This window comes from Mesoplodon mirus (assembly GCF_964341445.2).
Source record: "Mesoplodon mirus genome assembly, chromosome: 17".
In the NCBI taxonomy this organism is placed as follows: domain Eukaryota; kingdom Metazoa; phylum Chordata; class Mammalia; order Artiodactyla; family Ziphiidae; genus Mesoplodon; species Mesoplodon mirus.
In genome coordinates, this window is record NC_138993.1 from 43,776,652 (window position 1) to 43,795,731 (window position 19,080).

Sequence of the window (19,080 nt, forward strand, 5' to 3'; positions counted from 1 at the left end):
TTAGTAAGTTATTTGTAGACAGAGAAGCGGAGGGAAATGAATACCAGATCATTGAAACAGTCTGTTCAAATTCCAAGCTTTCTACAGCTTTATATTCTCAGGGAGAATGAAATTTTCTTTTACCCTTCTAGGTTCTTCTGTCTGGTCTGAGAATTAAATTGGCACAAGACAGATTAACAGGAGAAAAACAAACAAAAATTTTATAATATGTATACCTGGGAAAGACCCAGGAAAATTGAGTAATTTACCTTAAATACTATTTCAACTGAAGACAAAAGGGGATGTTGGGAGAATCAGATATGGGAATTACCAGGAAAACACAGTAAACTAGGGTAAGGTTGTTATACAGATTTAAGTCATTGCCTTCTCCACTGATAAGAGTTTCTAGAGATTTGATCACTCTCCTCTTCCCAGTACATCCAGAGAGACACACTTACAAATGGAGATTCCCCTTATAAATGCAAATGTCTCTTACAAAACAATAATTCCTACTTGTTTTTCAGTTTTTCCCATGTCTGTTGTTTTTTAGAAAATAACCAGTTTAAGATTATTGATATGCCAAAGAGACATATTTTGGGGTAGCAAATTCTGCTCTTCTACAATAACCCTATGAAAAATAGGGACCATGGTATTTCAGTATTTGCAGGGGACTGGTTCCAGGATCCCCCTCAGATACCAAAATCTGAAGATGCTCAAGTCTGTCATATAAAACGGTGTAGTATTTAAATGAAATGTATGCACATCCTTCTGTATATTTTTAATCATGTATACATTACATACAATATCTTTATAATGTAAATGCTATGTAAATTGTTATAAGTACAATGTAAATATTTGCCAGCTTGTGGCAAACTCAAGTTTTGTTTTTTGGAACTTTCTGCAAATTTTAAAAAATATTTTCAATTCACAGTCGGTTAAAACTGTGGATTGAGAAGGCTTAGATATGGAGGATCGACTAATCTAAAAGCAGTGCATGAACTATGACACAACCTGAAAATTTGAGTGCATGAGCACAAACACACACATATACATATGCACATAGATGTCTATATTCCCACAACTACTGAGCTCTTTCAGGCTTTATAGTTTTCTGCTTGGTTGTTTTTAGCTGTTCTCTGCTGCATGATTTCTACACATTATGGGTTGAATTGTGTTCTCTCCACCCTAAAGGTATGTGGAAGTCCTAATCCCTGATACTTGTGTATGTGACTTTATTTGGAGATAAGATCTCTGTAGATGTAATGAAAATGAGGTTACACAGGGATTGAGTGAAACTTTAATCCAATACAACCAGTATCCTCATAAGTGTTGGAGAAGAGACACACGGGGAAAACACCATGTGAATATTGAGGCAGACACTAGAGTGATGCATCTGTAAGCCAGGGAATGGCAAGAATTGCCAGCTGTCACCAGATGCTAGAAAGAAGTCAGGGGACAGATTCTCCATCAGAGCCCTTAGAAAGATGCAACACTGCCAATTTCTTGATTTCAGATTTCTATCCTCTAGAACTGTGAAACAGTACATTTCTGTTGTTTTTAGACACCAAATTGGTGGTAGCTATCATAGCAGCCCTGGAAACTATTACAATATGTGACACTGGACATATGAAAATTCCAGAAAATTCCATGGCTATTGCTATTAAATCTGATACAATAAAGAATCTGTTTTTCTAATATTATTTACTTGAAGATGTAGGTATTACATGTTTAACATAATGTAAAAATTCTTTAGAATTTCTTCTTTTTACCTAATCAGAAGAATATATTCTAAAACTTTCTCCTCATGATGAGAACATCAAGTAAATGATTCTGATAGTTTTAGAAACAGTAGGAGCTATAATATGTAAAGGATTCATCAGATTTTGAATCTGAATCTGAATCTATATTTGGCCTTTTCTTTTCTTCTGCTCATTTAGGTAAATCTGTCTGTGTTTCCAGTCCCTCATCTGACTCATGATATTGTTGATAGGATAAATCATATTGTTACTGAGTCCAAGCTCATTCTGCTTGCTTGCATGGCAGGCCAATAAATTGGGAGAGGAGCTGTTGGAACAAGGAATAATGTCTTTATTTGGAAAGCCAGGAGTCCGAGAAGATGGCGGACTAATATACTAGAGAATTCTGACCCCAGTCAGAATTCAACCTTCTTTTATATTGAAAGGGGAGCGGTATTGGTTGGTTGTTGCAAACTTCTTGGTGCAGGAATCCTTTGTTCTTGCAACTGTCCTAGTAGACCAGGTCACGATGTTCCTGTATACTTCCAACAAGACACATGTTATTCTCTGTTCTGCAACTATTTATTTCTATATGAATGGAAAAGTGTTATAATACCTTTAAATGTCAGAGCCATGAGAATGGGTTATCCTGTATATCTCAGGCTATAGGAAACATTCTGAACTTGAAGCAAAAGCAAAAGAATACAAAGGTTAAAGTAAAAGAAACAGATGTAAAATGGAGTCAAATTTGTTCTTCCCTATTGCAATATCAGGTTAGTAAAATTCCTATAAAAGTATTACGATTTTTCTCTTTATTTTTTTAAATAAACTTGGGAAATTAAACACCTTTATTCTTCATGTTGAGGGGAAAAAATGCTACTTTAAATTTTTCATTTGTCATAATTTATGTTAATTAATTGGTATATTTCACTCAAATGAGAAAAGATGCTTCATGCTCAGCAAGACTTTTTTCAACAACAAAGATTCTTGTTTACATAGGAAGTAGCGTTTGAATATTATTGATTTCTTTAGTCATTATAGCTAATGTTTCATAAAGCTGTGCCCTTCTAAAGACAGGCCAGGGCACCAGTACTAACATTTTGTGGTGTTATTGTTTTACCTCAACTTTGCAGCTTTTACAATGATACTAAAGTGTAAAGAGGTCACTGAAACTCAATTCCCCTGTCTTTGTAACAATATTTCTAACCTTTGTCATAGAAATGGTTTTATATTTTTAACGCTTGTGTTCACAATGTTAAAATGGTTGAAAGTTTCCAAAACCATAAGTATAACCAACTCTTCTTCACATCATCCATAGCAAATCATATTTACTTTAGAGTATCAAGAAACCACGATGGAGAAAAAAAAAAAAGAAAAACAAAGATTGTTTTTGCTTTTATAGGCTTTGCCTTCACAATTCAACAGTAAATCAACAGTGAACATTTGGTTTGCCTAAGGCCAGCATGATATCAGCTTGCCTGTTTGGAGCTTATATTGTGTTTTGTTCTTATCTGATAACTCTTCAAAATAAGCACAAGCTTTCCCATCTTGGAGACCCTCAGCACCAGTGGTAGTCCCCGCAGAGTTTATTTATTTCATCAAAATGATATGAAATTTGGCTGTTCAATTTTGTATTTGTGAAGAATATTGGTAATTTAGCTCAAAATAAAGCCATGTTGAAGAATTCTTTTCAGCACACGAATGATTTCCCCTACAGCTAATTCTGTTTTTATTCAGGCACAGAGACTTACCTCCACAAGGCCATTTCTCTCCCTTGGAAGAAGACAGGTTTGTTGAGGGAAAACCATCTCATGAAACAGATATTTAAGCACACAGACAAGAACGTTCCTATTTAGGGTGATTTTCTTGCCAGCTGAGTGTTCCCGTGGTCATACCTATGTTCAATGTCAGATTCAAGCTTTATTAGTGACAAAGGAAACTGTCAGAGAAGGGGAAGAGATCAGTCATGATTTGAAAACACAATAAGACAGGGCAAGCAAGGGAAAAAGAACAAGGCATGGAGAAATTCAAAGTGATAGGCCTGATTTAGCTGATAGCTGCATTGGGAAGCACTATTTTGATTTGTTAAAGTGGTATACTGAGAATTTAATTTAAAGCTATTTCTATTTCTTTTATTTTTCCTGTAGATAATAGGATTCTGAGGATTATTGATTTCTTAAAACAATGAATCTAATGTAGGCAAAAATGATTCATAAAGCATAAAACATACAAATAAAATTGAAAGTATTCTCAACACTGCTCATGAAATGGATCTGTCTTCTTTAAACTAGGGCAGATACATTTAAATGGTTGAAAACCAAGTGTTGGTTAGTGTTCTGATATGTCACACCACTGAGGACTAAGGGAGATTAGGCTCCCACCTTTCATTTTAAAAAGAGCACAAATAACTGAGCATTTACCCCAGGGCTTATTGCAGTATCAAGAGTCTCTCTCACTCCTCCCATAAAAAAAGGAAGTTCTATGTCCCTTCTTCCAGAATATCCCAGAACTATGTTAATATTTTGACCAGTGGAATATGAAGGAAGTGATGTTGTGCCAGCCTAAGCTGCCATGATGTGAGGAAACTAGGCAGGTACATGGAAAGGCTCTTGTGCCAGGGAACTCATGCCAGTGCTTCAGTGGAGAACCTAGCTAGTGACCAGCACCAACCTTCTAGCCGCGTTGATTGAGCCTCTTTGGAAGTGGATCTTCCAGCCGCAGCCCAGGCACTCTAACTGATGAGACATAGAACAGAGACAGAATTCTCCACATAACCCTGATCAAATTGCAGATGCGTGAGCAAAAGAAATGACCCTTCTTGTTGTAAACCAATAATTTGGGGGGATGTACTGTTACCAATAATACAAAACCAGAACAGTTTGTTAGGAGGTAGCCTGACTCTGCTACCCCTACCATAACTCTATAACCTCCCTTCTCTGTATTTGAAAAAAAAAAAAGGCTAGGGAAAATATGCTCTCAGGGTTGTAAATAACTGACCATAATTCTCTGGGTGTTAAGTAAAGGGTAGAGGATAAGGTAGAAGAATAGGTTTCTTTCCCTTTTATGTCTCATGGCTCAACTCCTCTACAAGTGTTACAGGATTGACCCTCAATAACTTACTTGCATTTAAACTACAGTTTTCCCTCAGTATCTGTGCGTGATTGGTTCCAGGACCCCTGGGGATACCCAAATCTGAGGAGGCTCAAGTCTTTATGTAAAATGGTGTAGTATTTGCATATAGCCTACACACATTATCTCATATATTTTAAACCATCTCTAGGTTTCTTATAATAACTAATACAATGTATATGCTATGCAAATAGTTGTAAATTTAGTGTAAATGCTATGTAAATAATGACAAATTCAATTTTTGCATTTTGAAACTTTCTTGAAATTTTTATTTTTAAAATATATTCCCAACCATGCTTGGCTGAATCCACAAATGTGTAACCTGGTTTAGGGAGGGCCAACTGTATTGTCCTGAGAGAATCCTAACAATGAAAACCTTTAAACAGTGATTCAGGTTATACTGGTTGGGTAAATATGTCTTGCTATTTTTACTTATAAAAATATGGATATAGTGTCTTCTGTGATCTATTTTACTTTCTTTTTGTTTTCAGATATGTGGCTGCTGATTGAACAATGCAAATTCAGTGGGTATAAATATGAGTAAGTTTGAACATGATTTATTTTTTTGTTTCTTCATTTTTTCATTTAGCCTCAACTGGATAATATATAATCTATCTTTTATAATGATTAGTATATTCCTTAATTATAAGATTATATGACACCTTCTATGTACTTTCTATTATTCATCTCCAGATAGCCCTGTGTTTAAACCTCCAATTAAAATTCAATTTGACGTATATCAGTTTTCTACAACCAATATCTGAATGATTGTTTCAGTTGCAGTAATTTGGAGTAGAGAGGAAGCAGGATATGTTCTTTCACTCTTTCATCTCTTTACAATGGAGATGAGTGCTTTGGAGCTATGTCGTTTGGGCTATTTCTGTTCTTCTCTCTCCCTCTTCTGGGTCCACCTCCTCTGTTGTGGGCTGGCAAGGAGAAAAGGGCATGACAAAGGTCTTCTAAAAACTAGGCCATATCAGTGGCTGAATGGCCTGGGTATAGGTTTGATTTTCTCTGGCTGTCTTTGTCACTCATCACTACCACTGAAATGGTATTCTGAAGAAATGCAGGTCAATTTTAACCTCATCAACCCTCCATTGCTGCTGGTATTCTTAGAGAACTCCATTTTTTTGAAGACTCTGACAACTGTGGGAACATGGGAGCATATTTATCTGATCCTTTTTTTTTTCCTAGAATACACCATTCTGTAGTTTCTAATCATTGTGTGTTTGCAAGCTTCTCTAACATGCCTTCTGCTTTCAGAAATATTCAAAGATTTAGCACAAGTTTCTGCATCTCCATGTGTTGCCAAACTCTAGTAGATAATGGCAAAAATATAGTGAGTTTTCTCTCTTTACATCACATTAGCAGTAATTTCATACCTTAGGAAATGCACAAATAAAAAAAAAGAGAAATGCATCACCCATATCTATTTGTATACCAAGGTAAGTTTACTCTGTCTTCCTATAATTCTTCAAAGTCTTGACTGGTCAAATTTCTTAAAACAAAACAAAACAGAACACTTATAAGAGGGTTACTGGGATGTCCACAATACCCACTGCTTAACTTGGTCCAAAGGCAGCAATATCCATCACACCCTTCCTAGACTCCTCTTATCCACAACAAGCAGTTTTGCTGGTCTCAGTTACTTCCATCATAGGGTTGGAACCTCTGCCCAAGTCGACCATAACTGATATAATTATTAATTTGCAGTTGTCATGAGGCATGAGAACACAAATCCTAAATGAGTTCTAGACATTGTTTTCTCTATATTTTATATAGCAGAATGATCAATTCCTTCTGCTAGTATAGTGACACTTTGTACTCTGGTTTTCTGGCATAAGGATCTCAAAGTGACCAGGCATTAGCTACAGCTTTAGCTTACTGTGTACCCTTAGAGAAAAGTGTCTTTCAGGGATCAGGACATAAAGTCAAGCAGAGTAGACATTTACTGAAAGAAGAAGCAGAATTTCCACATGTGACTCACTGAGAATGATTGTAAAATGTTCCTTCTACTTCCAATCCTTGGATACTCAAATCCATTTATTCTACATAATAGGATAAATCAGAATGTACTGGTTTTTGATCCATAGTACAGTTTTCATTTCAAAGAACATTGCCCAGATGACAAGGTTATCATATCTGAGTCATTAACTATGCCTTTATGTGTGTATTCCAAAGTTCCATAAGATTAGCTGTTTTACTAGTGATGTAGAATATGGTACTATGACTCGTTTTACACACTGTGAGATGGACTTGGAGTAGTACTTCACTTATCATCTGGAATTTGAAACTTCCACTCTAACTAGGGGCCCCTAGTATCAATGGCAACCCAAAGTATATTCAGCAATCCTTGAGATATTTATGTATTCCTCTTTCTTCAGTGTACAATTATTCTGGTGAATGGCCATAGCTTTCTTTGAGATATATTAGAGTAATTATTACTATGCACACATTATAGCATTAAATCTTTATTTCTCAAGGAACCTGTGCCTCTCCTCAATCAAAGGGTCTGGTTCTGAGGAATGGCTCAGGTCTGGAAACTGGATTAATAATTGTTATTTGTATTGTGAGAATTGTCATCAGTCTTCTGTTTCCCCACTCTTTAACTTTCTTTATTATAAGAGTCAAGAAATACACCCAATGGCTGCTCAGCTACCTTGTCCTTAAGACCATAGTTTTAGGGAAAAGGTCTTAAGGACATAGTTAGCCATACACAGATCCCTGGAGGTCATGAGTGTCATATAAGCCTTGCCACCATTAACACAATTATGTTATTCCAAAATTCATGTCCACCAAGAATTTCCATCTTTGGAAATTGGACCTTTGCATATTTAATCAGGATGAGGTCATACTGGATTAAAGTGAGCCCTCAATTCAATAACTGGTATCTTTATAAGAGAAAGGAAGGGAGAATTGGATATAGAGATATTGATACAAAGGGAACACAGGGGAGAAGGCCATGTGATGATGGAAACAGAGATTTGAGTGATGGAGCTGTAAGATAAAGGACACCAAGGATTTCTGGCAACCATCAGAAGCAAGGAAGAATCAAAGAAGGATTCTTCTCTAGAGGCTTCAGAGAGAACAGAGTTCTGCCTACACCTTGGCTTCAGATTTTTAGCATCTATAACTGTGAGAGAATAAATTTCTGTTGTTTTAAGTCACTCAGTTCCTTTGTTTGTTACAGTAGCCTTGGGAAATAATATAATCAGAGAAACGAAGGAAGCCAAGAAAGGGTATGTCATCAAGCTCTGAGCCACTGAAACTTAATTCCACCGAGGAAATCTGGGTGCCAGTATAGAATGCATTTCTCAGTTATTCCTCTTAAATGTGGCAGGAGTTGGAGTAATTAGCTACCAATTCCCACTGATTGAGTGCTATTTTCAGAGGGTTTCTTTAATTTTGCAACACTTCTGACCAGCTAAGCACTTGAGCAGAGCAGGCTCTGGTGGTCAGAGTACTCAGTCAAGAAGACACAAAGACTGGTAGTTGGAATTAGGGCCTATGTGTGTGGAAATGGTAAGGATTGGTGGGATATAGGTGAGACACTAAGTGTCTCCTAGAGATATTAAAATAAACCCATGTTTTTTATTAACATTCAAACTACATGGACCATCCACATGTAGATTTTTCATCACCAAACTTCCCAGAACTTCTGGGCTCAGTTGGTGTGCTCTGGGTAATCCTTTAGTAGGACAGACTTTTGGCTGTAGTTGCTTATGTTATGTGCCTTCTAGAAAACTAACCCTCTACAATTAAAGAGAGCCTTGCTCAATATTCTTTTGATTTTCTCACAGACCTCAGTGGTCTTTCAATAGAAGACAATACCATACCTCCTGGGTTATATACAGACAGTCTCCTCCAAACAGATGGTGGCTCTTTTGTTTACACTTTTTGAACAACCATATTGCCAAAACATTCCCTCTATGCCAGGGCAGTGGTCTCATCAGAGTGTTCCAGAACAGCCACATATTGTGCCAGAGCCAGCCTTCTCTAATTTCCCTTTGGCCCTGGTGCTGTGCTGGATTACCTGCTCAGAGTCCCTGCTCCCTCATGGTCATCTCCATTATACAGTTCCAATGTCTCAATTGGAATACATAAACTTTTTTTCATCATGCATATCCTAAAGACATTAATACCTAAGGAGAGGAAGAATTTCTATTCCTTTGCTCTCAGGAAGTCCCTTGGGTTTGCACAAATTTGTCTATCTCTCCACAGTGACATTCTAGATCTTCTTACCAAGGGTTATTAGGAGGAATTATATTAATGACATAAATTTTGTTATTACATAAATTCCAAATGTGCTCATAAGTCTTAAAAGCCAAATTGATAATGAATGCTCTTAGTCACACGAGAGATAGGACATGAGGATATGAGTAGATTGCTCTCATATTCACCAAAGTTATTAGAGAAACAAAGTGACATTTTTTTCTACCAATAAAATATCAATTTTATAGTAAGTAGAAGATGTAAAAAAATATAATCATCCAGATGTTTCGTATGAATGATTTATTTCCTAAAACATTTACTTTTTACCTACTTTCCATCAACATTCTGCTGAGTGTTGCATAGATAAAGGCAAACAAGTACAGCATTTGTCATTATGGAGTTGACAGTGTGAGAGGGAAGAGAGAAATACAATTAGCCAACCATGAAATAATAAACCGTATGACAAGTGCCACCAAAAAAGGAAGAAATTCCAGTGATTCAGATGATAGATATTTAAATAGACTAGAGATATTCAAGGCCAACCAATCCTAGAGAAATAATTCAGGGAGGATCTTTTAGAAATTACATTTCTTCATAGACCTGATGGAATAGAAGGATGAAACAGCAAGAACGAAAGAGTTTCAGGCAGAAAGACAATGCTGTGCAAAGATTCATATTGCAGGGAGCTTGGAATAACCATGAATCTAAAAGTAGCCATTGTACTAGAGATCAAGTTAGAGTGGCCTACAGGACCTAGAAGATACAGAGCCTTGTAGGTAAGAATTAGAAGTGTAAGCAAGTAGATAACATGACACAGTTTATGTTTTAGGAACCCCCTGCTTTGTTCACAGTGCACTGAAGAAAGCATATGAGAAAGTGGGGGCAGAGTTTGGAGCCTATGGCAATTGTCCAAGGGAGAGACCAAACATTTTAATTGGGAAGTATCATTGTTTATGGTTATTTTTCTTCTGAGTTCAACTTGAGTTTTGACTCAGTAGATACAGCTTGGTGCACTCTGGCTGTGCAAGGTCAATGTAGTGATAGAACACTATATGGTCCACATTGATTAGGAAAGATGAATGAGTTTTCTCATTTCTGAATTCCATACCAGAAAGTTACTCCAGCATTGTGGGAAATGTGATTCAATAATTATAGAACTGCAGTTACAACGATTTGACTGGTGTTAAATGAATATATACTTTAATTCTTATCTAAAAACTTGACATAAATAAATTTATCATATTTAGGACATGTATAGAGTGCATGACAATTTCTTTTAACGTAGGGCTCAGATTGATGTTAATAAACATAAATTAAGTGTTAAAAGTTGCCATTAGAGGAGAATTTCCCGTTAAAACAAATACATCAAAGAAAAGGAAGGTAGTTAAATTTCTTAGCTTATAACTTCTTCTTAGCCATGACTGACCGTAATTTAATTGTTTTCAATAGTAACTTTAAAAATTTCATTTTCAAAATTATAAATTCATTCAATGAATAACTCTCTGATGACTTTATTTTGATTTCATAGTATATAGTTCAATATACAATGAATTTGTATTGATGTGCAAGTTTTGCCACTGGATATATTTATTCAAAGGGAAATTAGCATAAGGTTTTGGAATTTCACTTATTGTATCACATATTGATTTAACAAAGCTCTTTAGCAACAACTGGCTTTTCTTTTTCAAAGCTCCACAATAGTTCTAGCAACTTCAACACTACATCATCTTGATTATGACATAGTCATTTTATACTTAAAAAGTTACACTTATTTTCAAGGTCAGTTTATTGATAGTTCAATTGGCTATACATAGATATAATTTGAAGTCTAAGGCATATTTGGCTATAAATATACCCAACAATTTACTTTCCTAGAATTCTCATCTGATATTTTTCCTTCTTTTTGATGAAGATATGGAAGAATGCATTGTTCATAAAGGACACCCAGTTAGTCTTTGTTGACAGGGAAGAGATCTCAAGGATCTGAAATTTTAAAAAACACATCCAGGATATGTAAGACTCGATCATATCTCTCTGCATATACCTGGAACTTTCTATCTCTCTCTAGAACTCTCTCCTCTCTGGAGCTCTTCCCTGTGGGTTCTAGCTGCTATGGTCTCCCCAAGTGCTAACCACTGTTCCTTCAACTCAACTGACCATGAGGCTAGCTCTTTTTGTATTTCCCCTCCCTGTGCTGAAGAATGGAACCTCTCTTTCCTTAGGAATCATTGTCCTCTGTTGTCTTTTGTCTAGTATCTGAATACTGCTGCTTCATATATTTTCTAGTTCTTTATCTGCTTGACTCAAGAGGGTAAACCTATTCTGTGTTACCTCTTTGTGGCTGAAAGCAGAATTTAGCACACATTATTTTTATATTTAGAGAAAATATAAAATATAAACCTATTACCTTCTTGATATGATTGTAAACCCTTGGGTTAGTATTTCTTTATTTTATTTTATTTTATTTTATTTTTTTGCAGTACGCGGCCCTCTTACTGTTGTGACCTCCCCCACTGTGGAGCACAGGCTTCGGACGTGCAGGCTCAGCGGCATGGCTCACTGGCCTAGCCACTCCGTGGCATGTGGGATCTTCTCAGACCAGGGTGCGAACCTGTGTCCCCTGTACCGGCAGGCGGACTCTCAACCACTGCACCACCAGGGAAGCCCAGTACTTCCTTTTTGAAATATATGTCTTGGAGGTGATGGGTAACCTTCTCATGTTTGCAATTCAGTGACTGATATCCATATCTTCTGATTTATAGGGGATGTTTAACATCAAATCAAGGATTCACAATGTATGTTCAGAGAAGATAGAGTTCAGACCATTATTAAGACCACCATAATTTTGATGTACTAAATGTAGATATGGGCATTGATGAATGTTGTGATTATATTTGTCAACAAAACTCCTAAAATAATTAAAAGGCTGTTTTTGGTTTGTTTTAATTTAATATGATTGGGGAAGAGAATAGGTCAACATGTAGATAAATCTAGTCAATGATTTTTCCCCCAATATTATTATAATGTTGTAAATTTTAAAACAAAATAAAAGTGGAGAAATTAATGTAAATAAGAAAGTACTTATGGACTTCCATGCCTATATTTCAGTGGCAGATAATGAGAAAAAAAAATTTTTTAAGAAATAAGAGGAGAGAATTAAAGTTGAAGTCTGCAAATGCATTTTATATTATTCTATGTTCTAAGATCATAATCACTGAAGCTTTTTATTCATTCAACTAAATTTACTTTAGTATTCAAAAGCAGATGAAGTTGCAATGTTTGCTAATGCAATGTTTGCTAATTTTAATAGAGGAAAACTCTGGACAAAATTGGCCAAAAATTTAAAGCAAGTGTTAATAAAAGGAAAGATAATAATTGTTTACTTCCAAGACTCTGATGAAAGTTATTTCTCAGTTTCCAGAAAAAAACTGACAGTTTCCCTGTGCTCACATCTGCATGTTTCTACAGCTCTTTGAAATATGTTTAACCCAGAACTTTAGAAAAAAATAGAAATAATTTTGTCACACTTTTGTGGCTTTATGTCTATATATTTTAGGGTCAAACAGAGTTGCTATGTCAAAGAGACCCTGAGATACAGTGGTTTACACAACATAAAATTTAATGTCTCCTCACATTACAGTTTTGGAGTCAATGATTTGTCCTTGTTCCTCAGGGACAAAAATGTCATCCAAGTAATTACTTCAGAGTCCCCTATAATGCTTTTGTTGTCTCAATGGTTCAAACTCATACATGGGTTCCAGTAACTGAGGAAAAGAAAAATTGCTTCGAGGAAGCATGTCTTATGTCTTAAGTCCTAGATCCATAATTAGCATACATTATTTCTGCTCAGAGTCCAATGTTGATCAGAACTTAACTCACTAGTGATGAGAAGGTTTGACAACAGGTAGTTAAATAGCCTTGTCCAAGCAAATTTTTATTATAATGGAAGAAGAAAAATTTTGGTTAGATGATTAGCAGTTTCTACTAGAATTCTCTATGTCATTAACTCTCAATTAATCTCTCTAGTTGTGAACTCTCTTCCCAATGATCGATTATTTTTTTCAAACTGTCCATTAAAATATTTCAACTTTTACATGTAGATAAATTATTATGCCCAGTTAATTTTCATCCTACTCTACTCATGGACTTTCCTATCTCTATTGATGGAAACTCTATCCCTCCAGTGCTCAGAAACTTTTCTTTACCTATTCACCATGATCAGACAAGATCTAGTCAAGGAACCAGAAAACACACTAGGTCTTTTAAATAGAGAGTTATTTTTATTTTTATCTTATTTTTATTTTTGTTACATATATATTGAAAGTAACCAAAAAGACTTTTGAAATTTTGGCCAGATCATATCAATCATCCACCCATAATTCAGATAAAACCTGAATTATCTCCCAGATTTACCCAAAGTAATGCCAGCATCTTTTTATATTCTAAAAGTACCTGTCTCTCTGTTATCATTATGACTTCATATTTATTTTCTTCCCATCACTTACTCTGCTATAACACATATTTTTCCTTCCCTTTTGATGTTTTTCTAACACTCCTTTTCCTCTCCCACTTTAGAGTTTTGACACCAGTGATCTATATCATCAAGAATGTTCTTCATCTATACAAATGAAAAAAAATGTTTTTTCATATTTTACCTTCCTAATAATGTCTAACTTAATCTCATATCTTAAATTACAATCTCCCCACTTTCTTTCAAGAATCTCTCAATTCTGTTTCACTTTATCTTTTATTTCATCTTATTTGTAATGTAAAATATAATTTAGTTACTATAAGACAATAATGTATTATTTATGGTCTATTTGTTGCCTATCACTAAAATGTAAGCCTCTTGTATGCAAGAAACTTTATCGCTATTGTTCACTAAGTTATCCTAGTGACAAGAACAATATTTGGCATATGATTAGTTCTCAATAAATATTAATTGAAGTAAAAAATGAATAAATGAATGAATTTCCTGTATGGGAATTTTCATATGTACTTCAAAATTACTTTATTTTTTTCCTTGTTTCTTTATAATACAATCCTTATAGATCTAAGACAATCTTTGTGAACTTGAGTTTCAGTGAAAAACACAGGCATCCATATTAACTTTATTAACAATAGACTTAATTTTTCCAAAATGTAATATACTCAGAATGGCTTGTATTTCCATGTTATTTTGTCAACAGTTTAAGTAAGTGATGGACATTGTAATAACCAGAATGTAAAGAAGCCTTTATGATGTGCATTCCATTTTGAGAAAGAAGATATTTTTGATTTAAAAAGTAGGTATAGCTGTGGAAACAAAATCAATTTTCATCAATAACTATCTAAGTAGGAATCCACTGCACTTTGTATGTCAATTTTTAGTCATAATATTCTTCTGGCAGAAGTTAAATCATCCCAAAACACTAATTAACCTAACCTAAATAGAAATATCTCTAAAGATATTTCCAAAGTATTTCATTCATTCACTCAACAAATCTTCAGCAAACATTTATTTTGAAAAAAATGTATTTAAATTAATTAAAATTATTGTTACTATTACTCATCAACCAGCCATTAGACCTAAGACTTATGACTGGGAACTCTAGTTTTATTTATTTATTTTATTATTTATTTATTTTTTAACATCTTTATTGGAGTATAATTGCTTTACAATGTTGTAATAATTTCTTCTGTATAAGAAGGTGAATCAGCTATATGTATACATATATCCACATATACACTACCTCTTGCATCTCCCTCCCACCCTCCTTATCCCACCCCTCTAGGTGGTCACAAAGCACCGAACTGATCTTCTTGTGCTATGTGGCTGCTTCCCACTAGCTATCTATTTTACATTTGGTAGTGTATATATGTCCATGCCACTCTCACTTCAGCAAACATTTATTGATCTAATACAATGCTCTACTAGTTACTAGTCTAACCCATGAAGATATGTCACTTTTTAAAAAATGGATGCTCTTGGACACAGAATTGGATTTTGGTGTTAATGAAGAGTAATATTATACAGAAATTCAAGATGACTGGATAGGATGTTTCAGGAGGATGTGGTCCCTCTTTGCTACTGTAAAGATGTGGAGCAATTTACCAAACAAATAGATATCAAGGGGTGAAGGAGTTTTCAGAGAAATGATAAAAATTGATTTAGGGGTGTTAACCTTGTGTTTCCTGGGAGACATTTAGATAGCTGATTTGGAATGGAAATATAAGTTCAGAACTCAGGCAAGAGGTTTGAGATAGAAAAATAATGTTGAAGTTATTATCATATCAGGAGGCTATTCAGTGAAGTTTAGGTAGATCACCCAGCAGATGTGACCACTAGTTGAACTGAAAGCTGAACCCAGGCAGTTGGAGACTCCCCATCCTCTCTCTTATCTTTTGAATGTTCATTCCACACTTGCGTTTCCCATCACCAGAAGTTGTCCCAAGGATACAGCCTTGAGATCGAAATGTGGCATTGAGACTATCTGGATGTTATGTGTGACTGAATCCAGTTAAATCCTCTAGATAAATTTTTAAGATTCAGGTGGTGAGTGTGGAAAACTACCCATCTTGTGGCCACCCCAGACAAATCTTGTAAGTAAGTTCCCTTGCTTATTAAACCTGCCACCTACCAATTTGTAGTGGTTTGCCTCTTTCTTCCATTTCTCCCTGCCCTCTGCATAAGGGGCTCTTTTCGGATTATACCTGGGAAGCTCCCGAGGAGGTTTCAAACCAACAAATTATATATGCCAGAAATAATCTATATAAAGAGAATACTCACTGAGCCTTAAGGAACACTAAATTTAAACTACAGGCTGAAGAAAAAATAATAAAGGAGAAAAATTCATGAGCAAAGAGTTAGGAGTAAATGAGGAGATACACACACCCCCTTAAGTTAATTGAAAATAAATACTGTGTTTGTCCATCTTTGCCACATGGAGCTTGGAAAAAAGAAAGGATGCAAAAAATATTTATTGAATTTAAATATCTCTATATGGCATTGTGTTAAGTATTTTTTAATAATAATGAAATTATTTTTTTTTAATTTTATCAAAATGGATAAATATTTATTTAGTTTTCAGATTATACCTGATATATTCTAATAAATAAAATGCCATAGTCAAAGGTATAAACAATTTTAAGGTTGATATATATTCCCAAAACGATTCCTAAAAATATTTTACCAATTTGTATCTCCACCATCTTTTAATATACAAGAGCATTACAAATATTGATTATTATATATTTTTGTTTTTAATTTAGCTAATTTTGGAGGTATGTCAACTCTTATTACCCCTGTAGTTATAATTTAATTTATTTGACTTCTAAAGGTGATAGAACTTTTTTTTTTCATCTGTTACTATCTCTAAGCATTTTATTTTTTACAGGATTGTCTATTCATATCCTTTGATACAGGTCATATATCTACTGTGAAGAAGATTAAGGAATGTAATACAACTTTCAAATTAAGAAAAAGTTCAGCTACCTATTTAGTTGAATAAATTATTAGAGTTGTCTATAGTAAGCATTGATGTGGAAAATCACAAAATCTCGTGTGAATATTATGAAATTTTAAGAATAAAAATTAATATTTTATAATTTATATTTGGTGAAAATATATAAGTTTAGAGTGATTATGTATGTTTTTAGTGTGGCATGGCAATGATATCTCCTTGTTGATCATCCTTTCCAAATGTAAATTATTAATGTAAACAGAAAAATTTAAAATGTAATCAGAAAATCAAGTTAAAATTAAATCTACTTAATCAATTCTGCCTGAAAGATATAATAATGTACAATGGCTTTACATTTTGCCTTAGACTTACCATGCTGTATCATAGTCATGTTTTCTGAAGATATTATGTGTCATTGATTCTATGTGCCACTAGTGGATTCACCATAGTATACTGAACCTACTTCATTCACAATATGTATTCCATTCTATTAGTTATGGTGTTTTCATGGGGATTTATTCCCATGTCAATATTATAATGAGGTTTTTCTTCTTTATTGTGGAATATTCAACAAAGGACAGTCACAACTACTCTTACTTCTCATATTTTCTGATATATCACATAGGTACATCCAAAAAATGAACAAAAAATAAATCACATTTTATTGGTGTTACCGTCTTCTTAATACAAATATTTTCCTTTTTCTTGTTGTTCTGATTTCTTGCCTTGCCAAGTCAAATTACACTCTAGAGGGGTTTATTCAATAAATCTAAATTCAAGTAATATAATGTATTCTCCAGTCACTTCTATTTATTTGTTCTGCATTCTCACACTTATTTCCCTGAAAAACTGAATTTAAGGAAAGAGAATTACTTAAATGACTTGATAAAGCTCTGAGGAATCAGGTTGAAACTTTCAGTAATACAAAATGTATAGATGTATATATAAATGTAAGTATACATGTGTATATATATCTATACGTATGTGCTGTGTGTATGTGTGTGCATATGTGTAGAGAGGTAGACTGATCAATAAATAGGTAGATTTTCCTTTTTACTGGAAGTTTACTCTTTGCTCTTCCACCACTTTTGATCCATATTTAGACTTTGACCAGATTCTTTGTTATGTTTTACAATAAGTATAGCCAAAATAGTCAAACCAAAATTATAATTTAATTTTCAACTCTGTAATCTCTAAGACCAACATCTTTAACCATTTACTAATATTTGTCTTTAGTCATTCAAAGGATGGGAAAGTATAGAAAATAGCAGCGTATATACTTCATGAGGGATGGTACCTTCTCTTTTCTTCACCACTATAATTTTAGTGTCCACTGCAGTACTAAACACAGTAACTATTTATTCAGTAAGCAAGATGAACTATTGTCCTCTGAATTGATGGGTTATATTGAGAAATTTAGCATCAATAAAAGCAGAAAAAACAAAGTCTAATTCTTCAAGGCATCCCATATGCCTGTGTCCTTCTATTCTTTCTCCTCCATCCATTTAGCCAAGTCTCTGACTGTTGCCAGATTTCCAAGATGGCAGTAAAAGTGTTATATTATAAGCATTCTGTTCAACAGTCTTAAATATATTTCAATAGAAAGAAACCACTGCTCATAACATTTAATATTTTCATTTTCAAGATGATCATCTTGAAAACCTCATCTTAATGCATGTGTATTTCATTCTTATTGTGGATCTACTTTATAATCATAAGAGACTATTTTTTTATATCATAGACAATATTCTTTTTCTGCAAAACTCTGGCCTGTCCCACAGTTCATTCACAAACCTCATAGGAACAATGTCTGACTCAAGGAGAAGTAATTCAACTGCCAAAAATTTTTTTTAGACTTCCTTTCTTCAGCATATTCTTCAACCAGCAAAATTGCTGGTAGGTATTTATTTATTTATATCATTCTCATTGTTGTTGGTTTAGAGCACTTATAAAAGCAGAGCAGTTGTAGGATCTATATTATATCAATAATTGATAGTGCCATATGGACACTGTGAAATATTTTTGTCTGCAAATAGAAGTACCTGGGGAAAAGAAGCTCCAGATCAAAGTAGGCTCATTCAGATCTCTAACCATGTTAACAAAGGAAAGGGAGAGAAGAGACTAGAGAAAGGCTGATTTTAACAAAGCAGGTGTAAAAAACAATGGTAGTTCCAATTGAAGATTGTAAATTTCTAAATGATACCTTCAGAATTCCTTGAATACAGCTCTGTATTTATCAGATAGAAAAATTTTCTAGCTAAAAAGACATTTTTAGGACTAATTATTTCTGTATTTCAAAAATAAAGTACTGCTGCATGATATGTTAGGTGTGAAGATACCACAGTTTATTTACCTAAATCTAAATTTTTTCAATTTTATAGGCATTTGATTTACTTCTAGTTTTTTTGTTTGTTTGTTTGCTTTTTGCTGTTGTGTCCAATGCTGCAATAAACAATTCTGTACATGTCTACTAGTGAAAATGAACAAGTTTGGTTTTTTGGCATATATCTAAGAGTAAAATTAATGGGACATAGGTGTTATACATATATATATATATATATATATATATATATATATATATA